Source organism: Zingiber officinale, chromosome 10B (genome assembly GCF_018446385.1).
Source record: "Zingiber officinale cultivar Zhangliang chromosome 10B, Zo_v1.1, whole genome shotgun sequence".
NCBI classification, from domain to species: Eukaryota; Viridiplantae; Streptophyta; class Magnoliopsida; order Zingiberales; family Zingiberaceae; genus Zingiber; species Zingiber officinale.
Window position 1 is genome coordinate 73,996,047 of NC_056005.1, and position 21,577 is coordinate 74,017,623.

The window sequence follows — 21,577 nt, forward strand, 5'->3', positions numbered from 1 at the left end:
GTTAGCCTGTAAACGTTGAACAGTCATTTCACAAGAGAAATATTTCCAAGTTATCAGCACTGCAGATATAAGGTTAATAAAGAACTTGCCTCTTCCATAATGGTTTCAAACACTTTACCAACTTTTTCCACTAGATCTTGAGGCACTTGATGTCCATCACCATCAAAGAGTGCGTAGCTGAAAAATAGAAGTAAATTTGTCTCCATAAGATTATAGTCTCCATGATCAGTGATATCTATTAGTTATTCAGTTAACCATTACCTCTCCAAGTCATGATCATACAAGACAGAATTGTCACCAAAAGTTCGATAAATTGGTAGACCAAGTCTTCCAATCCAAGATGCCAATGGATTCTCGTTGCAGACACCATGCAACCTGAAGTGTCCAAATTAAAACTTCTAGTCACTGAAATTTTGAAGGCTGGCCACAATCCTCTTTAGAAGGAATGAAAACAAAAACACAAAAAAAAGAAGCATACCAGGCTGCTCCCATGTCAACAGGAAAACCAAATGAGTAGTTAGTGTGAACTCGACCACCAATTCTATCCCGAGATTCTAAAAGCACAACCTAAGGAATAAAAAATAAACTTCCATGTGATACAAATTTACCCAGCCACTTCACACACTGCATTCATATCAGAACTTAGAATCTAATATGTAAAGGCAACTGAAAAAACTGTTAATTTATATCGACATAACACCTGAAAAGCTGCATTTTTCAGTGCATGAGCAGCTGCAATCCCTGCAAATCCACCACCAATGACAATGGCAGAAAAATTTAGTTTCATAAGCTAATTTATCATAAGCCTCATTGTATCTTGAAATTTTAATTTTATTTCGTGTATCTCATCTTTCAGATTCACCTTATAATTTATCATCTGCCCAAAATGAGTGATTGATTCGTTCCTCTTTCTAATCCTCTCTTTTTCCTCATTATAGAAGTTGCCTCTAGAGCATAATCTTAAGCGGAAAGTAATGTCTGGAGTCCACACAGAATCAGTGCCAACTGGTAGTCATTCTCCCCGACCACCACTCCAAGATTGGCAAGTTGAATCGTGGAAATTGCATTCACAACAACCTCTTACCAAGCGACTAAATTGTTATAGAACCTTAACACAACATTCTCCTCAGCAGTTGAATTGCAGCCAACCTCCAGACTAGATGTTCAAGCATAGGCCACATCTCCAACATCAGCATGGGTGTCAACCACCTCTACACAGAAATCTGGCTCGACAGATCAATTGGCCTCGACAAAGCAATCAACCAGCTGTAAACAACCAAGGGAAGTTCTATAGGTGCAATCTTTGCCAGATGAATTTTGATACTTCTTCCAAACTTCACCTGCACTATCAGACTAAAGAGCACAATGCGAGGCACAAGTTTACAAATATCAATGTTCCAAATGGAAGCACGGTGGTGTGGTGTGAAGAGTGCCACGTACCATGTATGAATGAAACATTATTAGCTCAGCATCGTGCTGGAAAGAAGCATGCTGCTTGTCTCCGTTTGCTAGCACAAAGTGCTACTTCCACAGCAGCCGGCGCTGGTCAACCTCCCAGAATTTGAAGATATGGAACCAAAATGCAAGTATGGTGGCATAAAAAAACTTTTAATTTACAACAACCTTAAATAATCATGTAAAGATAATCAGCAGATACACCCCAAACATAAAAATTTAGTTTTATTTGCAATTATGACAGACAATCATGTAACTAGCTTCCGTATTCCCACAAAAAAAAGATATGTAACATAACAATATACTGATACAAAGAAAACTAAAGGGATGACCATTAAAGGAAAGAATACCTTAAATAAAATGAATTCAGAAAGTTCCCATAGGCTCTGGATTAATCCTTTAAGTTTACTTTGATCATGAGCTAAAACATTGCAGTGAATAGATTTAAATCGAAGTAGGTAAAATTCCCATTTTGGCAGCCTATATACCTCACGAAACCCATCTGCAATTTCACACTAGAGGTTGAAATCGAGTTCTTAAAAATCTTTAAACTTGATATACCGAAAGCTGGAATAGAGCAGGAGGCTATACTCACCAGAAAAATCCAAATTGTTGTTGGAGATCATTGAAAAAGGGATGAGTAGATTCAAAACTCTACTAAGCTTGAACACCAACATCTCACGACTGGAAGCCCTAAGAATCGACCTGAAATCAGTCAAAAAATTGAAGATTTTGTGACTAAAAATTTACGCAGAAATAGGTCACAAAAAGGACTCTATTTGGGCAGAAACAAGCATAAAAAATATGTAAGGAACAAAACCCCTCAAATGATTTGAAAATGAGGGAGGTGGGGAGGCGAAGGGTGTCAGTGATAGTGGCGAGTACGCGGAGAAGAAGTTTGTCCAAGAGCAGCAGAGATCTCTTCCTCCATCGCAGGTTCGTTTTCATTAGGGTTTGCGTTTGATCACTGAGTCGCATGTTGAAGAGTGCATGATAGAGAGGCCTTTTAGTTGAGGCGGCAGCGACGCATATGGCAGAAGCAAACCTGAGGCCCATCTAGGATGGAAGGCAGTGGAGCATCTAGGGTTTTCGACGAGAAGATGCAGGAGGAAGAAGTAGAGGACACTTACTGTTAGTGGATTTCATGTCGGAGGTCTTGCCGGTGAGGGCGTCCTTAATGGACTCGTGGAATGCTGCTGCTCCTGCGCGGCTCCGGTGAGCGAGAGATTGTGAGAAAAGAGAAAAGAGGGACGGATTGAGAAGATAAAAGGGTGTAATGCGGCGGCAAAAAACTTTCGGGGAGAGAGAAAGAAAAAAAGCGAGGCAAAAATTGGCGAAGGGGAAAAAACGGCGAAGGAAAAAAAATACTAGTATTCAACATCACTTAATAGACAACGGCTTTTAAAAACTGTTGTCGTAATCTCAAAAAAAAGCGCACATAGACAACAGTTTTCAAAAACTGTTGTTGTAGCATTTAAAAACCGTTGTCGTAGTCTTAAAAAAACATAAATAGACAACGGTTTTTAAAAACCGTTGTCGTAGGCCAAAAAAATTGCTAAAAGACAACGGTTTTGGTTAAAACTGTTGTTAAAAGGTAAAAAGACAACGGTTTGGTATAAAACCGTTGTCGTTTGAGTGTTGTTGAATGACGTTTTTCTTGTAGTGAATGCTAAATAGAAAAGCTACTCATGCTCATCTAATAGCAAAGCACTAAAATAATCTGCATACTCATGATATACAAGAATAAGTCTGCATGCTGGAAATAAAGCTAATCATGCTAAATATACTCGTAAGGAAAGCAAATGAAAACAAATACTGTATGATTAGAATTAAAAGAGCTTAACTTTGCTGGTTCTAAACATAGGTGATACTTGTTTCATTCACTTATAGCATTATACTTGAAATTAATCTTTAACTTTCTTCTTCTCTTTCTTGGGCCCAGGCTTAGTACCAAATGTGCGCTCTCTAATAGAGACTGAGGTAGCGAGCCTCCAGTCCTATGAGGCTAAAGACCTCGGTCTTACCAGGGCCAAGACCTTGGAATTGGTCACCTGGATTTGTTTAACGACAACCTCGAAAGTCGAGTACTATCCTCTTACTTTAAATTACTTGTTATCTTTTCTAACTAGACCTTGGTCTTTTTCCCTACTCATAATCCTCTATAAAAAAAAGTTTAATAGGGCACATAATCATTCCACTAAATACCTGGTTGCTCATGCTTGTTAAAATAGCAAAGGAAACTAGAAAGTATCCCCGTGAATATCTAGTGGCAAAGCAAACTGATCATGCTCAACTCATAGCAAACAAAACTGGAAAATAAATATGTTCATGCATATTCAAGAACAATAACTTATTAGATCTACACATCCTAAATCATTTCCAACTAAGCAAAGCAATAAGAAAGATTACTACTGCTAACAACATCTACACGTGGTATACTAAAGCATGCATCACTAGATCTACACATGTGGAATTATCTCCAACTAAGCAAAGCAATAAGAAAGATTACTGCTGCTAACAACATCTACATGTGGTATACTAAAGCATGCATCACTAGATCTACACATATAGAATTATCTCCAACTAAGCAAAGCAATAAGAAAGATTACTGCTGCGAAGAATAAAACAACTTAAACGTGCTGTGAAAGCAAAGCTAAGCATGCCGTGGAGATCCAGCTGTGGAAGTAAGACAAATACAACTACTAGGACATGCAATGGAAATCAAGCTAAGCATACTGTGAAGATCATTTTCGGAAACAGTAAGGGGGAGCAAAAACATCATTAACCAAATCCCCACCCCTCCATATCTTCCTGGAAATTCGAAAATGCCATAAACATAACCATCACCTATCATGCCCTAACCTTGTAATTGAACAATACTTGAATGGAAACTCTATATTAAGAATATAACTCTATCATTCCAAATCCATGCTTAATCCTATACCAGTTATTTTCTTGCCCTGAGGTTCGCGGCAGTAAGCTTCGGAACATCTCCTCTTCCTTTAGAGCAATAGAATCCTTAATCATGCTACATCAGAAATAAAAGGGAAAGAAAACCAAGAACGAATGCTACCCTTAAAGCCTCTAGCTATCCCAATACTGCACGGTATGATCCGAAAGCAAGGAAAAACGAAATCCCTAGCAACTCAATCCAGTACAGCATTCCGAATGCAAAATACGGCAGCAAGCACAAGTAGAAAAATCTGTACAGCATGCTTTAAATTCAAGAGATACAAGGAAACATCCAAACAAATTCGGAGCAACTCCTACCACAGGTGAGTAGTACTTACTCCTTGCTCTGGCACTTACAACGAGAAGAGATCCTAGGGTTTCGGAGAAGCTTCCATCTCGGTCGCTTCTTGGTGTTTCCGAGTTCCCTTCGTCGAGGTGGTCACGCATGGGTGAAGACCGGCCAGAAAAAACCTAGTTCCGTCACCTTTTCCGCCCGAACAGTGAAGTCGCCGCCGCCGTTCGCTAGAGAGGAGGAGAGGGATCGAGAGATTTAGGTCACGGGAGAAACCGAACCTCAACTTATCCCTTAGGTTATTTTCGGTTCCAACTCTAACTCAATTACTATTTGGTTCGGGTTTTACTAAGAACCCGCAACTGGTCTGTTGGTTTAAAAGAACCTCGGCTTAACCCGAGGTTTCCGGTTCAAACCTCGGCTTGGACATTTCTTTGTCAAAACTTCTTTCATTTTGTAAAAATGTCAAACGACCTCCAAAAATTACGTAAAAATACTGTAAAAATTCCTAAAAATCTCTAGAATATTTTAAAAGTATTTCTAAATATTTTTAAAGACATTTGGAACTTGAAATTGAGAAAATTGGGTCGTTACAAGAATACCAACAACCCCGACAATCCCTACAAGACATACTCTACACGTGTAATCACAAAAGAGTAGATATCAAGAGTGGAGACTGTATATGAATTAAATAGATCATCACAAGGGTCAAGCATAAGTATCATGTAGGAAAAACAACAACCGATCATGATATAAGATAAAGCAGCCTAATTCATCCAATAAAAACCATGCACTAAGTACAAGAAAATCTACATAGAGGCCAAGGAAGAAATACCCGTCTTTATCTGTAGATCGTGTCCAAAATAAACCTCATGTCGTGATAATCGTCCCATATCAAGGTCCTGCATCAATCAATATATATATATATATATATATATATATATATATATATATATATATATATATATATATAATTTAGATAAATTCATATGAATTAAAATAGCTAAATAAAATCCCCACCCAATCAGGATAACTCCACTCAAATCTGATCTCTGATTAATCCTCCAAACAATCCTTAATCACACTCCTTCTTGATCCCAACATAATCCACACTCTATTAATCCATCCAATGATCCTAAGAATGATCACATAACAATCTACTTCAACCAATCACCATAACCACAACTAATTAACCAATTCATATAGGAAATTACCTCTATGACTTATCCAAATCTGATGGCACTGTTGTTAACCCACAGTCGGAGAAACTTGCTACAGCGAAGCTACTGTCGGTTGATCCAATAACTCAATCATCAAATCTTCACATCCCGAAACAAAATATGAAATCAAAACCATACTAATCCATACTAAGAAAGACTTACCCCTGAACAATATTCGTGATCCCTCTAAGAGGAAATCAAGATGCTACGATGGCAGTGAGCTGGGGTAGAGAAGGAACGCCGACGACTGGAATTGACACCATCAAAGGGGCAACAGTGCCTGTGCTCGCAGTGACCAGATGATGCAGCGGCAGTGAAGACGTAATGGCTATTCGACCCACGGCAAGGAGGAACAAAGGTGGATGAGTAGGGCACGGACCTCAGCATTGGATAATCTCCACTGCGATCGGGAAAGAGGTGATGATGAGGTCAAGCTGCTTCAACCTCGATCAATCGGGAGAAACGGCGACCAACCAAAACCAAGAATCGGGAATCAGAGAAATCGCAAAGAAAGGACAAAAGTCTCAAGAAACCTATTGTCACCGGCTCACGCGCTTGGTTTCCGGTGAGTTCCTGGTGTCCCCGGCTAGGGCTGGAAAGACGACCGCCACATCAGAGCTCGAGTGGTCCGCGCCTAGAATCTGAGATAGCCGACATCGATCGGGCGAAAGAGGGGAAAGGAGTCGGCGCGAGGGGGAAGAGGCTCCACCCTTGAGAAGGAGAGGGGGAAAGGAGGCCCGACGTCGGTGATCGGGGCGGAGAAATCGCCGGGTAGGGAAGGGGGTTTCGGGAGTGAGGTGGAGGAGATCAGGGGAGAGAGGGTTGGGAATCGGCGATTTGGGGGAGAAAAGAAAAGAAAATGAATTTATAAATAAAACATTTCCTCACTTTCGGTTTTTCAAACAGGCTTTATTCGAACCCATCAATTCGTCCCCTCAAAACCCGTCGTACGAGCTCTGAAAAATTCTCAGAAAATTTCTAAAAATTCCTGAAAAATCCAATAAGATTTTTCGTCCAATAACATTTATTATTTAATTTTACGATATCTTACATTCTCCCCCACTAATAAAAATTTGATCTCCAAATTTACTGGTCAACTCAGGAATCCTCATTCAAGGGTAACCACCAAGCAACATACTCATATACCACTCCATCCAGATATCATGAATAAATCTGCAACCCTAAAGGATGATTGTGGGTTATGAGCTCACCCTACTTCTGCTACTTCCACTACTCCCACACTACTATCTAACCAACTGTGGCTAAATCAACTACCTCTGAAATCCAAAATCCATTATCATCAGATCCTCCAACATCTATATCGGGCGCTCAAACTATCCATCAATCTTAGGGTAAAAATACATACTAAAACAAAGCTCCTAATGCAAAGTTTGCTGTAATCACAGTAAAAACCATGACGTGAAATCACTGATCTCCATCCAAAACGATACTCAGAAATACATCATCCAGTCCGGTAATCCCTCTAGAGTATAATCCTGCTACTCAATCCAAAGAATCCATTGTACAAATCCATAGCCAGAAAGCAAGTCATCACTCAACAATGATTGCCCAAACCATCATATCCACTGCGTGTCCTGAGTAATCCCACATCAAAGTCCATCAACACATGCTCCCAACTCCATTCTAATATCCAAATCAACGGAGACAATCCTACTAACCTCTGATGTTTAGTCTTCTCTTGCTGACATGCTAGACCTCAAGCAACTAAATTTGCGATGCCCTTTTTCATGTCGTTCAACCAATAGGAACGCTCTAAGTCTCTATACATCAGGCATCACCCGGATGTATCGCAAATCCAAATCGATGTGTTTCTTGCAGTAACTCCTCCCGGATAAGAAATGACTCGGAAACACACATAATCTCCCACGAAGATAAAGAATTTCATTCTCATTACCCAAGAATTCGGTATACTGGCATGAGACTGCTCCGCTCATATTATATCGGAACTGCATCAAACTCGTACGATATATCTGTGTAGAGTACAAATCTGTCTACACTAGAAAGCATAACTAAGACGGTGCAGTTAACAACTTTTCGTCCAACTCCCAAAACTGATCTTGTAAGCATTCATCCAGGAAAGTTCTATTCCCTTCCTAGACAGTCCAATCAACGACATATCAATGCAAGAGAATCCCTCATCCAATCTCCGGTAATATCCAGCTAGACCAAGGAAGCTACGAGTCTCCTGTATAGACTACGACTACTCCCAACTGGTAATAGCCTATATTTCTTGTACATCCACTAACATCCTTCTACTAAACACAACGTGTCCCAAAAACTCGTAAAAGACAATCACTATACGTACTACTAACTTCACATATAGATGTTCCCGTCGAAACATCTCTAGAACTACACGAAGTTAGTGTACGTGATCCAATTCGAATCGAAAATAGATCACAACATCGTCAATGGAGACAATGTAAACTGATCCAAACACCCTAATGATACCAAGTACATCGAGTCCATAAAAACATCTAGGGCATAGTATGCCTAAAATGGTAACACCAATGACTCATAATATCCATACGACAGAGACTCTCAACCTTAAAATCCCCAACAACAAGTCTATAATCGGATCACTAACTACAAATCAACAAATCCATATATATCACAGGTATACTACACTCCATGTCACTATCAATCATCAAACACCAAATCATAGATCATCAAGTCAAACATCCACTAGTAAATCATAAAAAGACCACCTATCACCACACCTGATCTCTCAATATCCACCAATCTCCAATCATCCTCAACATCAATCAATCATACCAGATAATCTCATAAACAAAGATGGAGTCAAAGGAAATCATCCAACCTTCAACCCCGACTACCAACAAACTAAACGTATCCAAAAAGTTCTGGCAAATCTCATCATCTCATCCTTTCCAATAATCAAATATCCATAGTAAAAGGATGTCAATCCAAAGTCAAAGGGTCACACAACCTGCTGACTAAGAGCCTACCCATCAAGAATATATCTCTACAACCCTCATAATCATCCTATAAATGTCCCTCGACAAATATCGATAAAAGGTTGAATCCTCTAATCTGAGATATAGACTACAAGATCTGGTAAAATGATCACGTGGTCAAGGTCTTGAGCCACCTGACAGAGACAATGTTAGTTGAATCATCTAACCATTGTCTTGTACTCCATCATACTGTGATTGCTCCACCCTGAGGTTCAGCAACCTCCAGTATCGAGCAATGAACACAAAGATAGAGGAACGCTACAACTAAATAGATGATCAAAATATCTGTCAATCGACGCTCTACCCCTCGAAGATCATCATCTGAAATTTTACCTAGTTACGGTCGGACCTCCTAGGTATTTACTCTCTCTCCAAACACCTCAAAGAAATCACTAAGTGATGACCTGATCTCCAAAAAGCATTCCATGCTTCTTCCTTCACGTGGTACCGGGTCACGTAAAGGCTAAGCATCTAACTTCAACTCTTTCACGTCAATAGAAATCATATATCCAAATGTACTCTCCAACTCATACACCCTAGTAACGGTTGTATCTCATAAGTGTTAAGCATGTAGCCTTATACTTTTCCCACATCAATGGAGGTATCCTATCTGAACGTACCTTCTAAGTCATCCTATCAGGTACAAACAGTCCATGGTCAAAGCCCCCATGGAATAGGATACGACCATCCTCTACAGGCTGACCAAGCCGACAATGGTATACGGCTAACTAAGTCCTTCCCATGACTGTACAACTCATGTACTCAAGTATGTCTCCCAAAATATCTAACCGAGCACGAGTATCCCAAAGATAGAAATCTCTAAAAATAGAGTAAGTTGATCTCCTACTGATCGGATCAACATAAACAAATCGATCAACTACTATATGATCCAACAAGAGTATATTAATCCTCCACTAATCAAACTAAGGTAAATGATACACAACTACCTAAGTCAACAAGGGTGAATCAATCCTCTACCGACCGAACTAATAGGATCACGAAACCAACTAAGATAAGTCATGTTGGTTGCTACTCGGAAAGCCTAGAGGTTCCACTGTACAAAAATTTTGTACAAAGGTCTGAACCTTTTCCTAGCTACCATGTGTTCTTTTAAATTAAATTTTGGATCGCCTGCGGAACTTAACACGTTTGATCCAAAACTTAATCTAGTTGTTCTTTTAGGTTTTGACTTGGATCTCCTGCGGAACTTAACACGTTCGACCCAAGTCACCTTAAGTTATTAATTCCATTAAATATTAATTTCCATAATCGGTTCCCAGTACTGACGTGGCGAGGCACATGGCCTTCTTGGATATGGGAGCAACCACCACCGACTAGACAAAACCTTTTATAGAAAGCTAATATTTAATTTCCTAAAATAACTTTAGGTTAACCGAAAAGAACAATCAAATCACAAGGAAAAGAAAAACAAAAGAACACTATATCGAAAACAAATTCGAAACTCTAGAATCGTATGCCTCTTGTATTTAGTATTATTTCCAAAAATAACTAGTATGATGCGGAAAGACAATTACTAGTTATACCTTTTAGAAAAACCTCTTGATCTTCTACCGTATTCCTCTTCTAACCTCGGACGTTGTGTGGGCAACGATCTTCCGAGATGAGAAACCACCAACCACCTTCTTCTCCTCCTAGCTAGGTTCGGCCACAAAAAATAAAGCTTCACCAAGGAAGAAGAAAAACACCAACCAAGCTCCAAGAGATGCAAGCTTTCTCTCCTTCTTCTTCTTCTTCTCCAAGTAGTATCCGGCCTCCACAAGAGCTCCAAGCAATAGAGAATTTCGGCCACCACAAAGAGGAAGAAAGGGAGAAGATGTGGTTTGGCCACACCAAAGAATAGGAGAGGGAGAATAATAGAGGTTGTATCTTGTGAAGGCACCCTCACCCCTTCTTTTATATTCCTTGGCCTAGGCAAATTAGGAAATTTAATTACAATAAAATTTCCTTAATTCCCTTGACATGATTTAATTGAGAAAAATAAAATAATATTTCCCCAATTAATCTCTAATGGCCGGCCACATCAAGAGGAAATAAATTAGACAAGTTTTAATCAACAAATTAAAACTTCCTAATTTGTTTCCGGAAATTTTAAAAATAAAATTTCTCTTTAAAAATCTCTTCATGGTTGATAAAAGGAAATTTCTATAATTTTAATTTTATCAACATGTGGATAATTTTAAAGAGAAAATAAAATATCTCACCAATCTACAAATAAGGAAAGAGATTTAATCTCTTTCTTTAATCTTTTGTAGATCTTTTACAAGAGAGATATTTTTATTTTAATTCTCTTTAATAAATTATTTCTTCCACATAATAAAAATTAAAATTAAAATCTGTTTTTAATTTAATTTGGCCGGCCCCCACTAGCTTGGGTTCAAGCTAGGGCCGGCCACCCAATTTTATACCTAGGCCGGCCCTAGCTTGGTTCCCAAGCTAGCTTGGCCGGCCCCTTATAGGTGGGTATAGAAGGTGGGTATAGGTGGGTATAGAACTCTATAAATAAGAGGCTACGATAGGGACCGAGAGGAGGAATTGGTTTTGGTCTCCCGATAAAATTAAGCATCCCGTGTTCGCCCCGAACACACAACTTAATTTTATCAATAATAATTCATTCCACTAGAGAACTATTATTGAACTACCGCACCAATCCCAAATTACATTTTTGGGCTCCTTCTTATTATGAGCATGTTAGTCTCCTTGTGTTTAAGATATCGAATGTCCACTAATTAAGTGAGTTACTGACAACTCATTTAATTAATATCTTAGTCCAAGAGTAGTACCACTCAACCTTATTATCATGTCAGACTAAGTCCACCTGCAGGGTTTAACATGACAATCCTTATGAGCTCCTCTTGAGGACATTATCAACCTAGTATCTCTAGGACACAGTTTCCTTCTATAATCAACAACACACACTATAAGTGATACCATTTCCCAACTTATCGGGCTTATTGATTTATCGAACTAAATCTCACCCATTGATAAATTAAAGAAATAAATATCAAATATATGTGCTTGTTATTATATTAGGATTAAGAGCACACAATTCCATAATAACCGAGGTCTTTGTTTCTTTATAAAGTCAGTATAAAAGAAACGACCTCAAATGGTCCTACTCAATACACTCTGAGTGTACTAGTGTAATTATACAGTCAAGATAAACTGATACCTAATTACACTACGACCTTCCAATGGTTTAATCCTTTCCATTATGGTCGTGAGCTACTGTTTATAATTTATAAGATACTGATAACATGATCCTCTGTGTGTGACACCACACACCATGTTATCTACAATATAAATTAATTGAACAACTACATTTATCATAAATGTAGACATTTGACCAATGTGATTCTTATTTCTAGATAAATGTTTATACCAAAAGCTAGGCTTTTAGTATACACTCTAACAATCTCCCACTTATACTAAAATACTAAGCTGCTATATCTGCTGTCATACATCTGATTCCTAACCCTTCAACATGTCCATCAAAAGCTCTTGCCTTAAGGACCTCGGTGGAAGGATCTATAGGTCATCACCTGATGCAATCTAGGTAGCAACAACTTCTCCTCATTTATACGATTTCTTGTATTGGGTGGTACTTGCGCTCTATTGTGTTTACTTGCCTTTATAGACTTATGGTTTCTTCGAGTTTGCTACTGCACCAATATTATTACAATAAATTGTAATAATCTTTGGACAAACCAGAAATCATATCTAAGTCTATCTTGAGATTATTGAGTCATTCAGCTTTTATAGCTACCTCAGAGGCTTGCCATATACTAAGCTTCTATGGTGGAGTCCAGAAAAACACCTATGTTTATCACTCTTCCATAGTTATGACTTTACCTCCTAAAGTAAACACAAAACCCCGAGGTTGACTTATTATTGTCCCTATCTGATTGGAAGTCAAAATCCATGCAACCCACAAAGACCAAATTAACTACCTTGTAAGCTAGCATATAATCTCTAGTGTCTCTAAGGCACTTCAATATATGCTTTACTGCAGTCAACTGCCCTTGTCCATAGTTATTTTGATATCTGCCAACTATGCCCTTGGCAAAACAGATTCCTTATCTCATGCATAACATTCATTAGGCTTCCGACAGCCGAAGCATAAAGAACTGCCTTTATTTCCTTTATCTCCTTTGATGTCTACAGAGACATATCTTTAGATAAAGTTACTCCATCCTGAAAAGGTAAGAAACCTTTCTTGGAGTTTTGCATGCTTTAAAACGAGCAAGGATTTTTCCGATGTATGAAGCTTGGGATAAGTAAAATGTTCTTTTCTTGCGATCCCTTATTACTTTAATCTCAAGAATATATTTATTCTCCCAAGTCCTTTATATCGAATTGTTTGGACAACCATACCCTTACTTCTGACAACATTTTGATATTGTCTCCAACTACCAAAAATGTTATCTACGTATAGTACAAGAAATACCACCACGCTTCCATCACACCTTTTGTATACACAAGACTTACCCGGTTACTAAATAAATCCATAGGTCTGAATTACTTTGATAAACCGGATGTTCCAAGACCTTGAAGCTTTGCCTCAGTCCATAGACTGATTGAGCTTTACACAAGATGCTCTTAGCCCTTTGCAATGAACCCTTCTGGTTGCTTTATATGGATGCTTTCTTCAAGACTTCCATTAAGGAATGTTGTCTTGACATCCACTTGTCAAATAGATAAAAGAATCCGGATAGACTTAAGCATGGCTACCAGTGAAAAAGTTTCTTTTTTCATCAAGCCTTGCTTTGAAGGTTTCTACCTTCCTGTCTATCCCTCTTTTTCTATTATAGACCTTTTTATACCCAAAAGCTTTTACACTATTTGGTGGTTCTACAAGCTTCCAGATTTTATTAGAATATATATATTCTAATTCTGTTATTCATTACTCTTTGTCAATATATTGCATCTTTATCTTGGAGTGCTTCATCATATGACCAGAGATCAGGTTCATGTCCTCCAGGGATCGAGTCCAAAAACTCTCCCAAAACATGAATCTTTTTAGGTTGCCTAACAACCCTCCCACTATGACAAGGAACTTTCTGTAATTGTGTATCATTTGTGATACGTGTTGCAGTTTCCTTGTGGTATCTCATCTTGTACAATTGGTACTAGATTAGACATGTCTTTTATTATTTCCTTAAGAACAAATTTTCTTATGGGCACGTGGTTTATTACATAGTCCTTTTCTAAAAATCGGTCATTGATGCTAACAATGACCTTCTGATTTTTAAGACTATAAACCTACTTTCATTTCTCTAGGATAACCCACAAACAAGTGAATTCCTGTCCAATTTATCATTGTCTCTCTTCAGCATATGTGCTGGACTACCCGAATCCGAATATGCTTCAAAATAGGCTTACACCTATTCAGCAATTCTATAAGAGTAGAGAGTTCTGACTTTGGAAGGTACTATGTTCACTTCCGTTTCCAAAGTATATCCTTAAAATGAATTTGGTAATTTCCCAAATAACTCATCATCAATCTACTTATTTCCATAAAAGTCTTATACCTTCCTTTTTCTACACCATTCTGTAGGGGTGTACCAGGTGCAGTTAGTTGGGATTGAATCCCTATTTCTGATAAGTGACTCCTAAATTCTCTCAAGAGGTACTTGCCACTACGATCTCACCGTAGTGTCTTGATACTTTTACTTTGACGTTTCACCACATCAGGCTCATACTCTTTGAACTAATCAAAGCACTTAGACTTGCGACACATCAAGTAAATGTATCCGTATATCAAATAGTTGTCTATAAAATAGACGAAATATTTGAAACAACCTCTTGCTTGGATAGTCATAGGATCACACAAATCAGAATGAACCAATTTCAACATATCTTTGACTCCATACCCCTTAGACTTGAAAGCTTCTTGGTTATTTTTCCTTCCAAGTAAGACTCGCAGGTTGGAAAGATTTCCACTACTAATGAACCCAAAAGTTCATCAGCTACCAATGAATCATACTCAAGTTAATATAACCTAGCCTTAGATGCCAAAGATATAATTGGTTCATTTCCGAAGGTTACTTTCTCTTAAAGTTAGAAGATGTGTTACTAATTTCCATTTGTTGCATCGTGAGAGTTATTGGATTTATAAATTGCCAACCAACGTACCAGAACAGATAACTTCCCTCTTTTTCTTAATAACAACTTTGTTATTAAAAGAGGCAGAATATCATGTTCTTTGAATAGTTTAGAAACTGAAAACTAGTTCTTTCTAAACTTGGTGCGTAAAGACAATTACTCAAAAATCCATGTTTTATTTTTATCAAAAGATAAACATCTCCCACTGCAACAGCTGCCACTTTTACAGCAGTGCTCATGTGGACGGTGTTTTTATTTTCATTTAGTTGTCGGGTTTCCTGGAACCCTGCAATGAATTGCGGACATGATTAATGGCATCTGTATCTACACTCCAGGTTCTGGTAGATAACACCACTAAACATGTTTCAACTAATGAATAAAATACACCTATATTGTTCTTAGTTCTAAGAGGACAGTCTACCTTAATGTCCAAATCCTATTTCCAATCAATTATAATTGGGACCACTAAGTCTATCCTAAAGTATATCAGCTAGGGATTGACCATCATCCTAAGAATCACAAAAATATTTGGTTAAGACCAACTCCTTAAAAATCCCCATGAATCTTGTATGCCATGTTAGTGTGGACGTATACAAATTCAAAGAGGAAATTTTATCATTTAATTTTATTATCTCGTCAACCTTACTTTATGACGAATAAAATTAATAGTTGGTCTATCTTTAATCAAATATTTGGTCAAGACTTCTAAATTTAAAATAATATTGATTCCTCTAACAATACTATTTAAATTTACCAACACCTCAAAACACCGTGAATTTTGCATGCCACGTTAGTGTGGACGTATACAAAATCAACATTTGTAAGAGGAGGGTTTTACCCATTAACTATCTTGTCAACGTAACTTTATGACAAATAAAATTATCTCAAACACCGTTAATTTTGTATGCCACGTTAGTGTGGACGTATACAAAATCAATCATTTATAAGAGGGGTTTTAACCCTTTAATTTTATTATCTTGTCAACCTAGTTTTATGACAAATTAATAGTTGGTTTCATTTGGTCACACAAATAATAACAGTGACTCCGTTGGGGAGGATACTATTAGATGTGTCTAAGTGTATACCATTACTTGACACTAAGTCCATTAATAAGATTATGCCCCTTCCGTTGGGGAAGATCACACGCTCTTAATTAACTTCCTATAGTCATCCAAAAATGGAAGTCTGTTCTAGTGATCCACAAACAAACTCATTCGTTATGGAGGAAGGCACTCAGAGCCAACGCGCAAGCTTGTTTGCATCACTTACAAACCAGTAATGGAGACCATGGGATTTATTTAAAAATCCCTCTCCCACTTAGTTATTTATTAATGAGGAATTTTAACTATGCTAGCCTACTAAACTTGTAAACTAACATGCACACACAACACAATATAAAAGCAATAAATAGAAAATCTAATTTTCAACTATTATGGCTTTTATCTCTAGTTGTCCTCCGTGTGTTGTCATCCCAAGCTGCTGCCATATTTGGCCACCGCCACCGGGTCTAGCTGTCGCATCCATCTTGCTCCTTGTTCCGCTGCGCCTCTGGTCCTTAGAAGGTTCCACGCTTTGCAAGATTCGATCCGCGACATAAATAGAATTTTACAATTTTGATCCTATATTCCATAAAAGGAATGTACATGTATCTAGATCAAAAATAAAATCCTAATAAAACTAAATACAGCTCCTGCTGTATTTTATAATACAATCATGCACACACATATAAATGCCCTTGACATGTCCAAGGGTCCAATCACACACATAAAACTATAAGCCATAATAGTTGGATCCTGCATCCACAAAGTTAGCACATCCTACTATTATCCTGCCTAAATTATGTATGACATGTGCATAATTAAACTAATACCAAATACACAGAGGCAAAACGCTAGCTCTGATACCAATTGTTGGTTGCTACTCGGAAAGCCTAGAGGTTCCACTATACAAAAATTTTGTACAAAGGTCTGAACCTTTTCCTAGCTACCATGTGTTCTTTTAAATTAAATTTTGGATCTCCTGCCGAACTTAACACGTTTGATCCAAAACTTAATCTAGTTGTTCTTTTAGGTTTTGACTTGGATCTCCTGCGGAACTTAACACGTTCGACCCAAGTCACCATAAGTTATTAATTCCATTAAATATTAATTTCCATAATCGGTTCCCAGTACTGACGTGGCGAGGCACATGACCTTCTTGGATATGGGAGCAACCACCATCGACTAGACAAAACCTTTTATAGAAAGCTAATATTTAATTTCCTAAAATAACTTTAGGTTAACCGAAAAGAACAATCAAATCACAAGGAAAAGAAAAACAAAAGAACACTATATCGAAAACAAATTCGAAACTCTAGAATTGTATGCCTCTTGTATTTAGTATTATTTCCAAAAATAACTAGTATGATGCGGAAAGAAAAATTACTAGTTATACCTTTTAGAAAAACCTCTTGATCTTCTACCGTATTCCTCTTCTAACCTCGGACGTTGTGTGGGCAACGATCTTCCGAGATGAGAAACCACCAACCACCTTCTACTCCTCCTAGCTAGGTTCGGCCACAAAAAAATAAAGCTTCACCAAGGAAGAAGAAAAACACCAACCAAGCTCCAAGAGATGCAAGCTTTCTCTCATTCTTCTTCTTCTTCTTCTCCAAGTAGTATCCGGCCTCCACAAGAGCTCCAAGCAATAGAGAATTTCGGCCACCACAAAGAGGAAGAAAGGGAGAAGATGTTGGCCGGCCACACCAAAGAATAGGAGAGGGAGAATAATAGAGGTTGTATCTTGTGAAGGCACCCTTACCCCTTCTTTTATATTCCTTGGCCTAGGCAAATTAGGAAATTTAATTACAATAAAATTTCCTTAATTCCCTTGACATGATTTAATTGAGAAAAATAAAATAATATTTCCCCAATTAATCTCTAATGGCCGGCCACATCAAGAGGAAATAAATTAGACAAGTTTTAATCAACAAATTAAAACTTCCTAATTTGTTTCGGAAAATTTTAAAATAAAATTTCTCTTTAAAATCTCTTCATGGTTGATAAAGGAAATTTCTATAATTTTAATTTTATCAACATGTGGATAATTTTAAAGAGAAATAAAATATCTCACCAATCTACAAATAAGGAAAGAGATTTAATCTCTTTCTTTAATCTTTGTAGATCTTTTACAAGAGAGATATTTTATTTTAATTCTCTTTAATAAATTATTTCTTCCACATAATAAAATTAAAATTAAAATCTGTTTTAATTTAATTTGGCCGGCCCCACTAGCTTGGGTTCAAGCTAGGGCCGATACCTAGGCCGGCCCTAGCTTGGTTCCCAAGCTAGCTTGGCGGCCCCTATTAGGTGGGTATAGAAGGTGGGTATAGGTGGGTATAGAACTCTATAAATAAGAGGCTACGATAGGGACCGAGAGGAGGAATTGGTTTTGGTCTCCGATAAAATTAAGCATCCCGTGTTCGCCCGAACACACAACTTAATTTTATCAATAATAATTCATTCCACTAGAGAACTATTATTGAACTACCGCACCAATCCCAAATTACATTTTTGGGCTCCTTCTTATTATGAGCATGTTAGTCTCCCTGTGTTTAAGATATCGAATGTCCACTAATTAAGTGAGTTACTGACAACTCATTTAATTAATATCTTAGTCCAAGAGTAGTACCACTCAACCTTATTATCATGTCAGACTAAGTCCACCTGCAGGGTTTAACATGACAATCCTTATGAGCTCCTCTTGAGGACATTATCAATCTAGTATCTCTAGGACACAGTTTCCTTCTATAATCAACAACACACACTATAAGTGATACCATTTCCCAACTTATCGGGCTTATTGATTTATCGAACTAAATCTCACCCATTGATAAATTAAAGAAATAAATATCAAATATATGTGCTTGTTATTATATTAGGATTAAGAGCACACAATTCCATAATAACCGAGGTCTTTGTTTTTTTATAAAGTCAGTATAAAAGAAACGACCTCAAATGGTCCTACTCAATACACTCTGAGTGTACTAGTGTAATTATACAGTCAAGATAAACTGATACCTAATTACACTACGACCTTCCAATGGTTTGTTCCTTTCCATTATGGTCGTGAGCTACTGTTTATAATTTATAAAATACTGATAACATGATCCTCTGTGTGTGACACCACACACCATGTTATCTACAATATAAATTAATTGAACAACTACATTTATCATAAATGTAGACATTTGACCAATGTGATTCTTATTTCTAGATAAATGTTTATACCAAAAGCTAGGCTTTTAGTATACACTCTAACAAGTCAAACCCCACTGCACAAGTCAAACAGGTAACCCAATCCTAAACAGGAGTAAATCAGTACTCTACTAACCGAGTCAACATGAGTATACATATATCGTCCACTACCCAGCTAATAATAACAAGGACAAGTATGTGCCTCTAACTCTCAACCAACTAGTAGTAACAGACACCAAGACTACTAGTAGTACGATATGAGATTCCCCTGAGACTGTAATCCTTGATCTCCAATAGGTCAACCATGATCAGTGATTGACCCAACACATGTAATGTATGTTACAAATAAATAGACAAGTACTAACAAGAGAGAACTAACACATGTCATAACTACCAAAACAACCATGCATGTACTAACAGGAATGTAAGATGACAATATGCAAACATACCTCCTAGAGCTTGGAGATGTCCTGCTGCTGCCTGGTCCAAAAGCCCGAAAAGTCACATCAAGAAAACCGAAACACAAAATCCCAAAACACGAATAACAGGCATCGTACCTGCTCTGATACCAAAAATTGGTATCAGATTAACTCGAAAACAGAACACAAAACAAAACAGGTATCGTACCTGCTCTGATTCCAAAAATTGTCACGCCCCCAAAGGAGTCCCTGCTAAACAAAAATCTGGTAGCATCTCCCCTGTACCGGTGACAATATGAAGCATCACTACAAACAAAATACTTCAGCCACATGCGGCTGGAATATATATGTATACAACCACGCAGTTATAATCACAGCCCACTCGGCTGGAATGAAACAATTACAACCACGCAGTTATATATAAAGCAACCCACACGGCTGCACTAGAAACACAGCGGAAAAACGAAGGAAAGCCCACACAAATCAAATAAATACAATGCATGCCGGCACGGCTTAAATACAAATACAACACCAAAACCATAAGATAGCCACATGGCTACACATAAATACAATGCCAAAAATAATAAAAAGATATATAAAAGAAAACAAGCACAATCTTCGGATGTGACGTAGGACCCGGCAGACAGGATACTCCGAGCGACACCAACCATCGACAAGCTACCGGAAAACATAAATGTATACATGCGGTGGTGAGTATAGGTAACTCAGCGGGTAATAGACAAGATAGTGCATGGTCCATAAACAAACATGGAGATCACAAGTATACAGTCTAAGTAGGGAATAAAGAACATGATCATACTATCATAATCAATGCACCTAAACAAATCTGACATAATAACCTGACATATAAACTGTACAAACCACAACTAACATAATGACAGATACATACCCAATCTGGAATCGACACATAGTACAATGATCAGTAAACTCACCGGATCTACAACAGATATACCTGTGACACCTGTGCAATATAAATACGTACGACTGCATATACATGTAAAATAAATGACATGTATGCAGCATGACAACCAAATGCAACAACCATATCTCAAACAAGTGCAACATATCACAATCACATGCAACTAGTATCTACTAGGCATGTATGCAAATGTAGATGCACCACGCATCAAATGCAAGAATAATAACTGCGTATGCATGCTCCATGGTCACCCCGACACCCCTCCAGACACCACGACCCCGGTATGGCCGAGAGGCTTGGGTCCGTGACAACCGTACAAGCCTCATACTCCAAACTGCTATAAAGCAGCTGAGGCAGACGGAATGCTAAGTAGTTATCTAACTACATAGCATCAGGGTTCCTGACTGCTCACAACGTCGGATCTCACTAAACCTCATGACTGGGTGGCACGACAGGACAAACGGCAACTGCTCCAGCTACCACTACCCATGAGTGGCCGAGTGTGCGCCGCTAAACCAAACCGATGACTCTCTCAACAACAAGAGAGACAATGGTCATCAGATGCAATGAATGATGAACATGATATATATATATATATATATATATATATATATATGCAACACCTCAAACCTCATAAATACCTCCAACATGAGTATAATCGTCATGATACCTCCTCGTTTCCCACCAAACATAGCACACACTACACATGTATAATCAACCAAAAATCTCCAATAATCCCACCAGACACATGTACACAAAATATAAGTACAATCAACATGTATCCTCCAGTAAAAACACAACAGACATGTGTATATACCCCAAACATACAATCAACACAACTCCTCCAAAAGTACACGAGAAATACATATGTACACACCACATGTAAATGCACGGTCAACAAGATGACTCCTATAACATATACCACCTATGTATAATCCACATCAT

At 37.9% G+C, this 21,577-nt stretch overlaps 1 long non-coding RNA gene across 1 annotated transcript; it reads right to left on the minus strand.

The window, feature by feature from the left end:
- Positions 1 to 283: 283 nt before the first annotated feature.
- LOC122028659 lies at positions 284 to 773 on the minus strand. The gene is made up of 3 exons (XR_006124904.1): positions 701 to 773; positions 479 to 567; positions 284 to 375 (listed from the first exon to the last, which is right to left on the minus strand). It is a non-coding gene; the product is annotated as an uncharacterized LOC122028659 (long non-coding RNA).
- Positions 774 to 21,577: the final 20,804 nt, after the last annotated feature.